The sequence below is a fragment of the Ictalurus punctatus genome, chromosome 25 (genome assembly GCF_001660625.3).
Source record: "Ictalurus punctatus breed USDA103 chromosome 25, Coco_2.0, whole genome shotgun sequence".
NCBI classification, from domain to species: domain Eukaryota; kingdom Metazoa; phylum Chordata; class Actinopteri; order Siluriformes; family Ictaluridae; genus Ictalurus; species Ictalurus punctatus.
The window spans coordinates 19,513,289-19,526,284 of NC_030440.2; the positions used below are offsets into that span (position 1 = coordinate 19,513,289).

Genomic DNA, 12,996 nt, shown 5'->3' on the forward strand with positions numbered 1-12,996 from the left:
GACTTTCTAATCACAAAGAAATAAACAAGAAATAATGATTAGAATTAAATGAAAAAGTTCTTATTCCTAAATATTCAACAGATCTTAATTAATAAATCAATAAATTAACTACTGTTTGGTGTTATTTGCGTAATGTGGTCTGTTGAACAACAATTCTGTATTTTGGGATTCTGGAAGACCTTTTAATTTTTTTAGAATATTAATCATATTTATGGATAATGTTCTTGTTTTTGAGCTTAGAGTCAGTTTTATTAAGAAACACATTTAAAACAATGAAAAATCAAAGAGCTGAACATAGTTATTAACTTATAATATGTACACACACACACACACACACACACACACACACACACACACACACACATATATATATATATATATATATATATATATATATATATATATATATATATAAATAAAAGAGCAAACACAATATTCAAAATAAATATACAGTACATTTAAATAAATACATTTTATTAATGAAAGAAGGAAAGTGCTGCTCAGTGCAGAACATGTGAAGGAAATATAAAAAAGAAAATAAAGAAGTATAACAAAATAAACACAAAACTTTTTTTTTTACTTTGTATTTAATTAATACTAACGTATAACAATCTGTATCATCAGATCATTAACGTGTGTGCGTGTGTGTGACTGTGTGTGTGTGAGTGTGAGTGTGTGTGTGTGTCTGTTTGTGTAATGAATTAAGTTGCAATGTTGTTATTTTCATTAAACTGAGTGCTGAGCAGTAATAAATTTATTTAATGCTTAAATATATTATTGTTTGTTAATTAAATGGGAGTGGTGTTTAATTAATACGTTTATTAAGTGGTGTGTGTGTGTGTGTGTGTCGTTGAATACTAATTACATACATTTTCAGAGACAAATTCACACTTTTCGCGCAATTGACATTTTTCTAATTAAAATTTAAAAAGAATTTTCTGTGTTTCTGTATGAAACTGATTTGGGGGCGGAGCTACAAACAATCGCAGCCACAAACTAGCCGGCTAGCATAGCAACCATGCACTAATATTAGTGTAAAACCGATTTGTGTCAAACTGTGGTTAAAACAATCGATAAACTACTTCACTAACTGTTGCTAATGTTAGTGATTTTAGGAGAAGCAGAAGGGTGTTATTTGTAATTTAAGGGTGTAATTTCATGAATATTCATTAATTCTGGAAATTTTAATGAGAGTGAGACTTTAAATGGAGTTTTAGCTCTGTGGTAAAGCAGATCAAATAGTGGTGTAAGAATATAATAAAGTGGTCCACACACACACACACACACACACAGAGTGATGGAATGTCATCTCTCACCTCAAGGTCAAGTGTATCTCGTTTATAGCACAATTCTGGTGTGAGTCCAACACGTAAATTGAATTCAGAGCTCCGTGTTAGCATCCAAACACACACACACACACACACACACACACACACACACTAATCTGCTGAGTGGTATGTGTGTGTGTGTTTTAATGGCTCTTGTCTGCTGCTGCGTTCAGATGCGAGTCAGCAACTAAGCTACGTAGCAAAGGAAAATTAGCACTCAAAGAGCATAATTGCTGTGAAGTGTGTGTGTGTGTGTGTGTGTGTGTGAGAGAGAGTGAGAGAGAGAGAGAGAGAGAGAGAGAGAGAGAGACACGCTTGACCTTCATCTGTTTATACTTAAATGGTGTCATTTGACGGCCATTTTGTTTTCAGGTTTTAACCTGTTGTTAGCGATAGCGATTAGCTGCTAATCATTTTGGAGGTTATATTTAGCTTTTAAATTCATTAAAGTGTCATTTTGCTGAAGGTAATGTTGTGTTAACTGTGATGTGGGCGCAATTCAGGATGACCAATGGAGAAACATTTATCTACATAGCACAGGAACATTAGAGCTGAAAGTGTGTGTGTGTGTGTGTGTGTGTGTGTGTGTGTAAGTGAGTAGGTTAGGGTTAGAAGGTGCAGTGTCAATTGATCTCAGCCTGTTTGTAATTTAATCACATCAAATAGCAGACATTTTGTTTTAAGGCTTTAAACTGCTAATTAGGCAGATAATTGGAAATGGACTGGACATTTCCTACCAACCGCTAGCACTGAATTAAAAAATAAATAAATTAATTTATGTAAAAATTATGCTACACGGCTAGTCAGTTTTTATAAAAGGACCGGTGTGGACATGTTAGGACATAAAACCAGCTGCGAGTAATAGAGTAATTCCACATGATTTAATAAATAATCTTGTTTTAATAACTCTTGTTTGTAAATATTTTTATATATTTATTTTTATATTAAAAATCATATTTTGTACAGTTACAGTAAGATGTGTGAGTGTGTTTTGTAACTTATATATATATATATATATATATATATATATATATATATATATATATATAAAACATTTTTCAAAGTTGAGTTAGGAGCAAAATGTTTTTTTGTTTGTTTGTTTTTGTTTAAAATTTGACATTAAAAAAGTAAATACGTTTAATTCCTTTTAAAATATTTTCCCGTTTTATGTCTTTTACATGTTAACTTGGTCCTCTCACTGTTTTAAAATAATTAAAAACAATAAATCATGATTAAATCACACACCAAATACATAGTTTTATTTTATTTTTAATGTTTCACATTAAATTATTATTTAAAAAAATAATGTTTGAAAAAAATACAAAATGCAAACATTTTAACAATAAACAAACAAACAAACAAACAAACAAGTAAAATGATTTTTGTCATATTAATATGCCCATAATGAAGGAAAAAAGAGGAATTTTGACAGTTCAGAATGTCTCGTGATTTATTTACTGAATATCAACATACAGAAAAACAAACAAATAAATAAATCACTACAACATAATGAAGGACTATGAACATTAGCACTAAAGCTAGCTTGTTTAGCTAGCTATGTTAACTCTGGAGATACATGAACCAGCCATTGAACACCTGATATTACGGTGCTAACAGTGAGCTAGCAGTGCATTTGTAGCTAACACACGCCTAGCTAAACTCTTTTTTGTTGTAATGCTAGTGTACTTCATAGCAAGCTAACACAGTTGAGTATAAATAATTTGTGACGAGTGTGTGTGTGTGTGTTTGTGTGTGTGTGTGTGTGTGTGTGTGCGGAGGGAAAAGCCTAAAAAGACGTTAAGTAGATAAGATTGAAAGGTAATGATGTGGCAAATGACAAGATTATGTGAAAGACTTAATGTAAACGTTAAATCATAAACAAAGCAGCTGTTTACGTAGCCGGTTTGTGGTTTTAGTTGTGAGGACTGGAATCTAAACAGCCCTGAGGCTATACTGAGAAACTCGCAGGGAATGTCTGCTGTTAACACACCTTTCATACCTCACACTGTGTGTGTGTGTGTGTGTGTGTGTGTGTGTGAGAGAGAGAGAGAGAGAGAGAGAGAGAGAGAGAGAGAGAAACCACAATAAAGAAGCCATTGATAGGAACAAGCTCTTCTTGTTAGCCGCTAACAAGCTCGCTGGAGGCTGCAGCGTGAAGTGACAGGTGAATTTCACACACTGTGGGGTTTTATTCCAATGACATTTCTCCAAACAAAAGTCCATCACCCTGGGCTGATGTGAGTGTAATAACACACACACACACACACACACACACACACACACACACACACGCACACACTAAACATACTAAACACACTAAACACTAAACACATAACACATAACACATAACACACTGAGTCATGTACAGTAAACAGTAGTTGTGTCAGTCCAGGTTGCCATATCTGCGTCATAAATGTATTCCCACACCCAAAACTCACATACCACTCTCCGAGATCGTGTATTAACTCCACACTCACGACTAATGATCCCAAATATATCGTAACATTTCCAACCAAACATCTCAGCAATGCATTTCTAACGAAACTGAAATAAATTACACAGTTATATCATTCATTTCATTTCAATCTACATGTAACGTACACAAAGCTGCTGACCCTGATGTTCAGCCGTAATCAGACGGGATTAGTTTTCTGTGCAGGTGTGGGTAATTTAAGGTCTGAAAGATCCCAGAAAGATCAGGGTGTATTTTCCCTTCTACAAAACGATCAGTAGAAATGTTCTTTTCTGAAACCATTTAAAACATTTAAAACGTAGGACAATAAAAATACAGGCGGAGTTTTAAAGGATGTGGCAGAGAAGTGATGCTCCCAGGGGTTTTAGGAAACTTACGCTATGGTCATGTGTCATGTCTATGCTATGGTCATGTGACCATACTAAGGATCATGAATGGCCATGCCCCCACCAAGCACAAAACAATCAATGTGCATGAACATGAAGTGTGTGTAGCACACGTGGAATTTTCAGTGTAAATGGTGAAGACACGTCCAGTTCTGTTTCATACTGAACACACACACAAGCAGAAAACTGAAGCGCTAATCCCCTCTGAATAGGACTCCACTGTTTAACCCAACACAGCCTACCTCTGTGTGTGTGATGAGTACGAGTCAGAATAAATTTCATACTTTATACTCTCTCTCTCTCTCTCTTTCTCTCTGATCTAGTTCTTGTTTGGGACTCTCTGGGGTCTCACTCCTGAAGGAAGAGTTCAAGCTGCTTCTGGGGTCAGAGTTCACACAGATGACTCCAGGACTTACTCTGATCTTCAGTTCATGCTGCTGGTGAGAAGGAAGTTTTAAAACTGCAGGAACTTCCCTCGTTTCTCAGCTTCTGAGATATTTAATGAACCTGATCTGATATATTTAAATGTAAATTAAATATAATATGATGGGAAATGTTCCTGAAACGATTTCTAATTGGGATTATTTAAAATGTGGGCTATTTGTTGGTACCTGGAATAGTGAAGGCTACAGCAGGGGGAAGAGCTTTCTCTTACAAAGCCCCACAGTTATGGAACAGTCTTCCTATTAGTGTTTGGGACTCAGACACAGTCTCAGTGTTTAAGTCCAGGCTGAAAACATATTTGTTTACTCAAGCTTACCATGAATAGACTTTCTTTTATGCAAAGTACAAAGGCTTAAATAACAATCTCGTCCTCTCTTTACCTCCCTCTCCCTCTCTCCTTCTGTTGAGCCACACATGATATTACGGAGATGCCAGTGATCCTGATCCTTTCAGCTCTCCGGACCTGCCTGTTCATCCTAATGCCCTACCTCTGGATGGCGCACTCATCAACTGGAGGCTACATTCTGCCACTGAGGACGACCCAAGCAGCGCAGCCTGGAGATTGCTGAGGGTGGTACCACTTGAAGTACCATAGAAATTTTTCTGGACCTCAATTCCACATGGACGTCCTCGCTGTGGTTGCTGGGACTACGGTTGCTGCGATGGCCTTAGGACAGCGATTACCACATGCAGTTTTGCACTCAGATCTCCTTTAGTGAACGGTGGACTAGTTCAACACACAGACTTCATATAAAAACCATAATGAACTTTCTTTTACTTTCACACTATCCGTTGTTACCCAGATGAGGACGGGTTCTCTTCTGAGTCCGGTTCCTCTCAAGGTTTCTTCCTCATATCATCTCAGGGAGTTTTTCCTCACCACCATCACCACCGGCTCGCTCAATAGGGATAAATTCACACATTTAAAATCTGTATCCTGTGTTTATATGTTTCTGTAAAGCTGCTTTGAGACAATGTCCGTTGTTAAAAGTGTTATACAAATAAAACTGAATTGAAATTGGAACACTGTACATGTCTGGATGGTCAGTAGTTCTAGTTTTGTAAAGATGTTCTACTCTGACCCTTTAGAGAACCTTCCAGGAGCGTATGGGATTTTGACATTCCCACTTTGAATGTAGCAATCTAGCTAGCGGCTAGAAATTTCTGCTAGTATTATCCGGATGCCCTCTGCCTCGTCCTGGATAAACAGATGGAAATAAAAGCTTAGCTCCACTTCCTGTAAAACTTTGGAAACCTTTGTGAATGTAATATATTTTATTATTTGATATCAGCAGCAATCAGAGACGTTCCTCTTTAACGGTTGTGCAGAAATGTTTGCCTCAGGGTGAAAATGATCCGTAATGGTTTATAATTTATTATATAAAGTTCACATGTAATAAAGTCAGTTTCCTCCGACTTCACGCTCAGCACAAGCGTCTCGGCTGCAGTAATCCGAGCGTTCCTCAGTTTCAGACCCGTCTCGTGTTTAACTGTCCCAACCCTCGGCGTGTTTCCCTCCGCATGTGGAAGGCATTAGTCCTGATCATTTCCCCTTTAGTGCTTTTCCCACAGGGACCATTTCATCATTTACGTTTCTGAACCTCGGAACACGACGAACACCTTGGGGTTTGTCACGTCACACTGACTCTCCGAGCCCGAGCCGTGCAGAGTGCGCATTAACTACAGTATAAGGTTTATTTTCTTTTCCCTGTGATCTGCTTTATAGCCATGAGAAAGGAAAGGTGAGATAAAGTAAATACTACAAACTCACTGAGTTTAACACAAACGCCGAGTGTGTTAAAAAATCCACACACGTGGACAGTGCAGGAGAGGCCGAGCAGAGACGGAAAACATCTGATCTCTCCATTAAAATGTTTTATTTTTAGAACAGTTTATCAAAACAATCAGGGGAAACAGCTGAACTGTTATTTGTCGTAGAGGCTTTTATAAATTTTCATATTTCAACATCTTACAATTATTACACTCTATCTAACATTTCTCTCCTACCACAGCAATTTACCAACAACTACAGTTTTATATCTATTAAACATGACATTATCCATTTATACTTACCTTTAATGTTCCTGTTCTCACTTACGTTATAGCAGCTATCAACACTCATTCCCTCACCTCTCTCTCTATTCTCTCTCTAAACTCTCTCTCTATTCTCTATCTCTAATCCTTCTCTCTTTATTCTTTCTCTTTATTCTCTCTCTTTATTCTCTCTCTTTATTCTCTCTTTATTCTCTCTTTATTCTCTCTCTTTATTCTCTCTCTTTATTCTTTCTTTATATTCTCTCTGTTTATTCTCTCTCTCTATTCTCTCTTTATTTTGTCTCCTTATCCTCTCTCTTTATTCTCTCTCTTTATTCTCTCTCTTTATTCTCTCTCTTTATTCTCTCTCTTTAAGTTAATAAGACCAATAATCACAGCTTGTAACACATTTTACTGAGAAACAGTAAAGAAGTGTAAATCTGTGATGAAGTTGTGGGAAAATTTTAAGTTACAGCTTTACCTCTGACTGTTATACAGCGCTGACACTGGAGACTCCTTCCATAAACGTTACATAAACATCTCCTTACTCGAAGAAACTTCACCGTATCAATGTTGTTGTTGTGTTTTTTTTTTTTAAAAACTGTTGATCTGCCATACACGTCCCTGTGAATGAGGTGTTACTATAGAAACTGTAAGGTATTAAAGAGTGGGTTCTGGTCAGTAGAGATACTGAAGTGTGTTGAAGAGAATAAATCAGTATAAATGATAAAAATTCATTCCGCTCGTGTTATTGTAGGTTAGCGTGTTTAAGAGCTTTTTTACTCCCGTTAATTAGTGTATAAATTCGCCTAATGTCTGGGATTTACGAGATCTATTTTACGCTACGTTGAAAATTAGGCCTCTCTTTTATCATTTTTGTGGTTTTTGTGACGTCTCCCCCGTTGTGGGTCGTTATTCTGATTAACGACGTGGTTTAGTGCGGGATTAGTGTCGGATTACGCCACTGTCAAAACCTCACTCGCTCACTCGAGCGGAAAAGTGAAAAGCGGAATAACTTGTATGGACGATGTGCTTTAGAGCGACAATGCTTCTTTTGTTCCCGTATATGTGTGTGTGTGTGTGTGTGTGTGTGTGTGTGTGTGTGTGTGTGTGTGTGTGTGTGTGTGTGTGATGTTTGACTTATTTTCATATTGTGGTTTTGTTCGGTGGTTAAAGGTGACGATATTCACAAAAAACCATAATAACTTATGAGCCTCATTACCTGATACAAGTGTGTTTGTGGAACAGCTACACATTACTCTCTCTCTCTCTCTCTCTCTCTCTCTCTCTCTCTCTCACTCTCTCTCTCTAAACAACACACGTGGCCTTGAAATCCACAAAACTGCTCCATGTCTCATTCCTCAATCAAATATATGTGTGTGTGTGTGTGTGTGTGTGTGTGTGTGTGTGTGTGTGTGTGTAGAGAGAGAGAGAGGAATTCAGGAAGCCACCACATTGTTCTTAAGTAATAAATAATATCTCAGCAGAGTTTCCACAGAAGTTAAAAAAAAAAAAAAAGTTACAGAAATATTTTATTATATGATCATGGAATTTTCTTGACTTTCCAGTCGAGTGTGAAGATAAGATACACTTCCTGTTTCCACAGAGATGTTTCACTACGTTATGTGATCCGTCATATTCAACGTTCTAGATTCAGAAGAATTCAGATTGTCCTGTGCACTTACACACTTAATACACACACACACGCACGCACACACACACGCACACGCACGCACACGCGCGCGCACACACATGCGCACACACACACACACACGCGCGCGCGCGCGCACACATATTCTTTCAGAAAAAAAGGATTATTATTAAGTTAATTAATCTTTCATAGATCGCTAAAGGCTTCTACTTGGAAGGGTTCTAATAACGGTTCTAATTTTTAGGAGTTCAGTGAGATTTTAGAATCAAATTTAAAATAGTTTAATTTAAAAATGGTTCTTTAATTGTTTATTGTATTTGAGCTTCCAGAGAGCATGATTACCCAGTTAATACACACGCTCTTAGAGAAAATAAAGGGTTCTTGAATAATGAAAGGTTCTCAGCTTCCAGTAAAAAGGTTTCTACTTGGATACACTGCGTTCCCCCAGAGGGACTCAACTAATGTTAAGGGTTGTAAAAGTTCACGAAACCTTAAAACAGTAGGATTCTTTAAAGGGGAATTGGATAATTACACGTTCTGAGCTTCCAGAAATTGGCTCTACTTGGAACCAGGTATTAAGAAGAAAATAATGAGCAATAATTTGGAGTCTGTACCAGGTACTTACCCAGTTAATACACACACACACACACACACACACACACACAAACACACATAGAACGAAAAGAGTTCTTTAAGCCATTAGTGGACAATAAAGGATTTAGAATTATTGGTAAGTCTTCTCTTCTTAAGATCTAGAACCTGTCAGAGCTCTAAGTAGAACCATTTGTGGAAGCTAAGAACCATCAATTATCCAATGAACCTTTAAGGAACTCTTCACTAACCCTGTTTTTAAAGAGTGTGTGTATCAATGATTATGTAGTTTAAATGTGTTCAGCGTTCCACAAGTAAATATCAACACAATTATTAATAATAATATAATATTAACATAACCTTTAGATTTAAAAAGGGTTCTTTTTTCTCAGGGGTTCTCCCCCAAAAGAGAATACTGAATTGGATAAAATTTTTTTTTTTTGGGTTCTTTTTATAGAGGGTTCCTCTAGAGGGACAAGAAAAGAACCCTTAAGAGTTATGCAGGAAATTCTGGCCACTTCGACCTTCACTGGCCCTGCTAGCTCACAAACTTAATCTATGAACTTAATTAAGCAATCTGACTTGTATTTTTAGAGAAATAACATAGCAGAACTCTGGGAGACTGGATTCAGAAAAAGCAGGTTTATTTAACAGTCAGTAAGACAGCATATAAACCTGAGCTGGGCCCAGGGGTACATACTATACGAAAGTGTAACATGCATCAAAGTACAATTGTTTACTATGTTCCTTATGTACACTTCAGGCATATGTGTACGTCTGGGCGTGTCTTTATCACAATTTTGGACACCTTTTTCAGTTCCCTTCTCTTTTGAGTTCATTAGTTACTGTAGCTGTCCTGTATCGGCCTTCTCCCTGACGCGGATGTCGTCAATGGTGTCAGGGCATATATGTGTTCTCCTTTTGCTGAGTCATGAGTGCATGCGGTCCTTCCTCATCTATTCCTATGCAATGGTCTCTCTTTATTTGCCTGCTGTGCTCTGGGCGGTGCTTTATATATGTTTCATTTGTTTAATGTCTTTTAATGTTCTCCTTGCATCTAAATGTATGATCCAAAACCATCAATCCTGGTTCTTCTAGGCAGAACCCTGGACAGTGAACAGAACAATTGATGCATCAACTCAACATAATTTACGTTTCCTGTCATTAAGAAAAGACAGGCGGTGTCATGTGGTGCACAGACCCCCAGTATCCCTCTGCTATTAAATGTACCCAGGCTACCCAGATCCCCTGGACAGCGAACAGAATAACTAGATTTCCCCCAAGATCTTATGTAAAACACATTGTTGTAAAAGTAATTCTTTCATTTTTTCATTGTGTGTGTGTGTGTGTGTGTGTGTGTGTGTGTGTGTGTGTGTGTGTGTGTGTGTGTGTGAGTGTCTACTTTGGATAAGCATGGACCTTTTCTTATCTACACATACAGACATTTCATCTCGGGTCTCCGTGACACTGAATTTCATCAGTTATTTTAACATGTAAGAGGAGGGTTTTTCTTTTTTAATTTCTATATTTCTATTTTAATCTAATATAATTTTCCAACAGTTAAACATTTTTAAGTGTTCTTTAAGTTTTTTGTGGATAATTAAGAGCTCTTAGCTTCATAACATAGTTTTAATAGGGTTCTTTTGATAATTAAGTTTCAGACAGGGAGTTATACGTAGAACCTTTAAGAGATACTAACATTTTAAATCAAACAACCTTAAATCAGTAGGTTTAGAAAAAAATGAGTTCTTCAGGCAGTTCTCCAAGGGTTTAAAGGAACAACAGAAGAACCCTTTAAGAGAATGATACAACATACACTGTATTACCTGTACAACACACTTCAGAAACACACACACACATGTTCTTCAGTGTGGTTCTCCTGGGAAATCAGCTCTTCCACCTCCACATATGTGAAGAATGACAAAAATCCTCCTCGTGTTCCTCAGGCTTGTTATGGCAACCGTTCTGCAGCCGCCGTTCTCAGGCCTATCGCTCTTTTCTCTCTTTTTTTCTTTAGTGCTGAGGATCACATTACACAGGAGGAATGTCCCGAACGTAAAGTCAACACACACACACACACACACACACACACACACACACACACACACACACACACACACACACACAGAGAAACATTTTAATAGACACAAGATGTTGGTGATGTTGGTGTAGCGGTCAGGTGGAGAACAGGAGAACGCAGGAACAGAACCGGTGTTGTGGGCACACACATGTTTGTGTACATTTTCTGGTGATGGAATCTAAAACTCTGACACTCACGACACAAACGTGATAATTACAGTAAATTACACATGGCCCTCGACTTTGGCTTCTCAGACCGCACACGTCACATTTTATTCCAGCATGTGATCGCTGAAGTTTGACGTTTTAATTCAAGTTGCATACCAGGAAAGGTTCTATAAACATTCTGTTCTACTCAACTTTCAGTCCCTGTAGACCCTCATGTTCTATTATATATGTTTAACATATACACATTTACTCTGTGTTTATTAACTTCATCTTTCTTACAGCTTACATTTTTAATACATTTTGGAATGTGTTGGAAGCAGGAGAAATGGGTGAGTGTAAGGACCTGAGCGACTTGGACAAGGTCCAGCTTGTGATGGCGAGATGACTGGGTCAGAGCTTCTCCAGAGCAGCAGGTGTTGTTGTACCGGTTGTTTACGGTATGCAGGGGGTTAGTTCCTACCAAAAGTGCTCCAAAGAAGGACACCGGTGAACCGGTGACAGGGTCATGGGCTCCCAAAGCTCATTGATGCGCGTGAGGAGAGAAGACTAGCCCGTCTGGTCAGATCCCACAGAAGATAGAACAAACTGCTGAAAAAGTTCATGCTGGATCTGATAGAAAGGAGTCAGAACACACAGAGCATCACAGCTTGCTGCGTATGGAGCTGCGTAGCTGCAGAGCAGTCAGAGCGCCCATGCTGACCCCCTGTACACCACCGAAAGCTCCTACAATGGGCATCAGAACTGGACCATGGAGCTGTGGAAAAAAGTGGCCTGGTCTGATGAATCACGTTTTCTTTTACATCATGTGGAGGCTGGGTGTGTGTGTCACTTACCTGGGGAAGAGATGGCACCAGGATGCACTATGGGAAGAAGATGAGCAGGTGGAGGAAGTGTGATGCTCTGGGCAATGTTCTGCTGGGAAACCTTGGGTCCTGCATTCATGTGGATGTTACTTTAACACGAATCACCTACCTTGTTCAGGAATGGTTTGAGGAACATGACAAAGATTTCAAGGTGTTGACTCGGCCTCCAAATTCCCCAGATCTCAATCTGATCGAGCATTTGTGGGATGTTCTGGACAAACAAATCCAATCCACGGAGCCCCCACCTCGCAACTTACAGGACTTAAAGGATCTGCTGCTAATGTATTGGTGCCAGATACCACAGCACACCTTCAGAGCTCTTGTGGAGTCCAGCAGAACTCGAGATTCATCAGACCAGGCTACGTTTCTCCAGTCTTCATCTGTCCAGTGTTTTTGAGCCTGTGCCCACTACGGCCTCAGCTTTCTGTTTTGGCTGAGAGGAGTGGAACCTGATGTGGTTTTCTGCTGTTGTAGCCCATCCTCCTCAAGGTTCGATGTGTTGTGCATTCTGAGATGTGTTTCTGCTCACCATGATTGTACAGAGTGATTATCTGAGTTCTGTCAGCTCCAACCAGTCTGACCGTTCTCCTCTGACCTCTCTCATCAACATGATGTTTCTGTTCACAGACCTACTGATGACTGGATGTGTTTTCTTTATTGCACCATTCTGTGTAAACTCCCGAGACTGCTGTGGGTGAAAATCCCCGGAGATCCACAGTTACAGAAATACTCACACCGGTCCATCTGTCTCACATGATCAATATATATATAATATCAAATCTAAAGTATGAGATAAAATTATAGACATGATTAAAATAGATCCTCACATACACCAACTCAAATGGTTTAAAATCTATCTATCTATCTATCTATCTATCTATCTATCTATCTATCTATCTATCTATCTTCTCTGTTTATTTTTCTCTGTAGCGCCTCACGCGGAGCGGAAACGCATTCCTCACGAGAGAGAGAGAGAGAG

General features: G+C 38.4%; 1 long non-coding RNA gene across 1 annotated transcript in view; it reads left to right on the top strand.

The window, feature by feature from the left end:
• LOC128629159 (uncharacterized) overlaps nucleotides 1-5,660 on the top strand; it is a 20,088-nt gene extending 14,428 nt beyond the window's left edge. Inside the window, exon 2 of the long non-coding RNA XR_008393463.1 lies at nucleotides 4,511-5,660. This is a non-coding gene — a long non-coding RNA (uncharacterized LOC128629159). The remainder of the gene's footprint in view (nucleotides 1-4,510) is intronic.
• The last annotated feature ends 7,336 nt before the right edge of the window (nucleotides 5,661-12,996 follow it).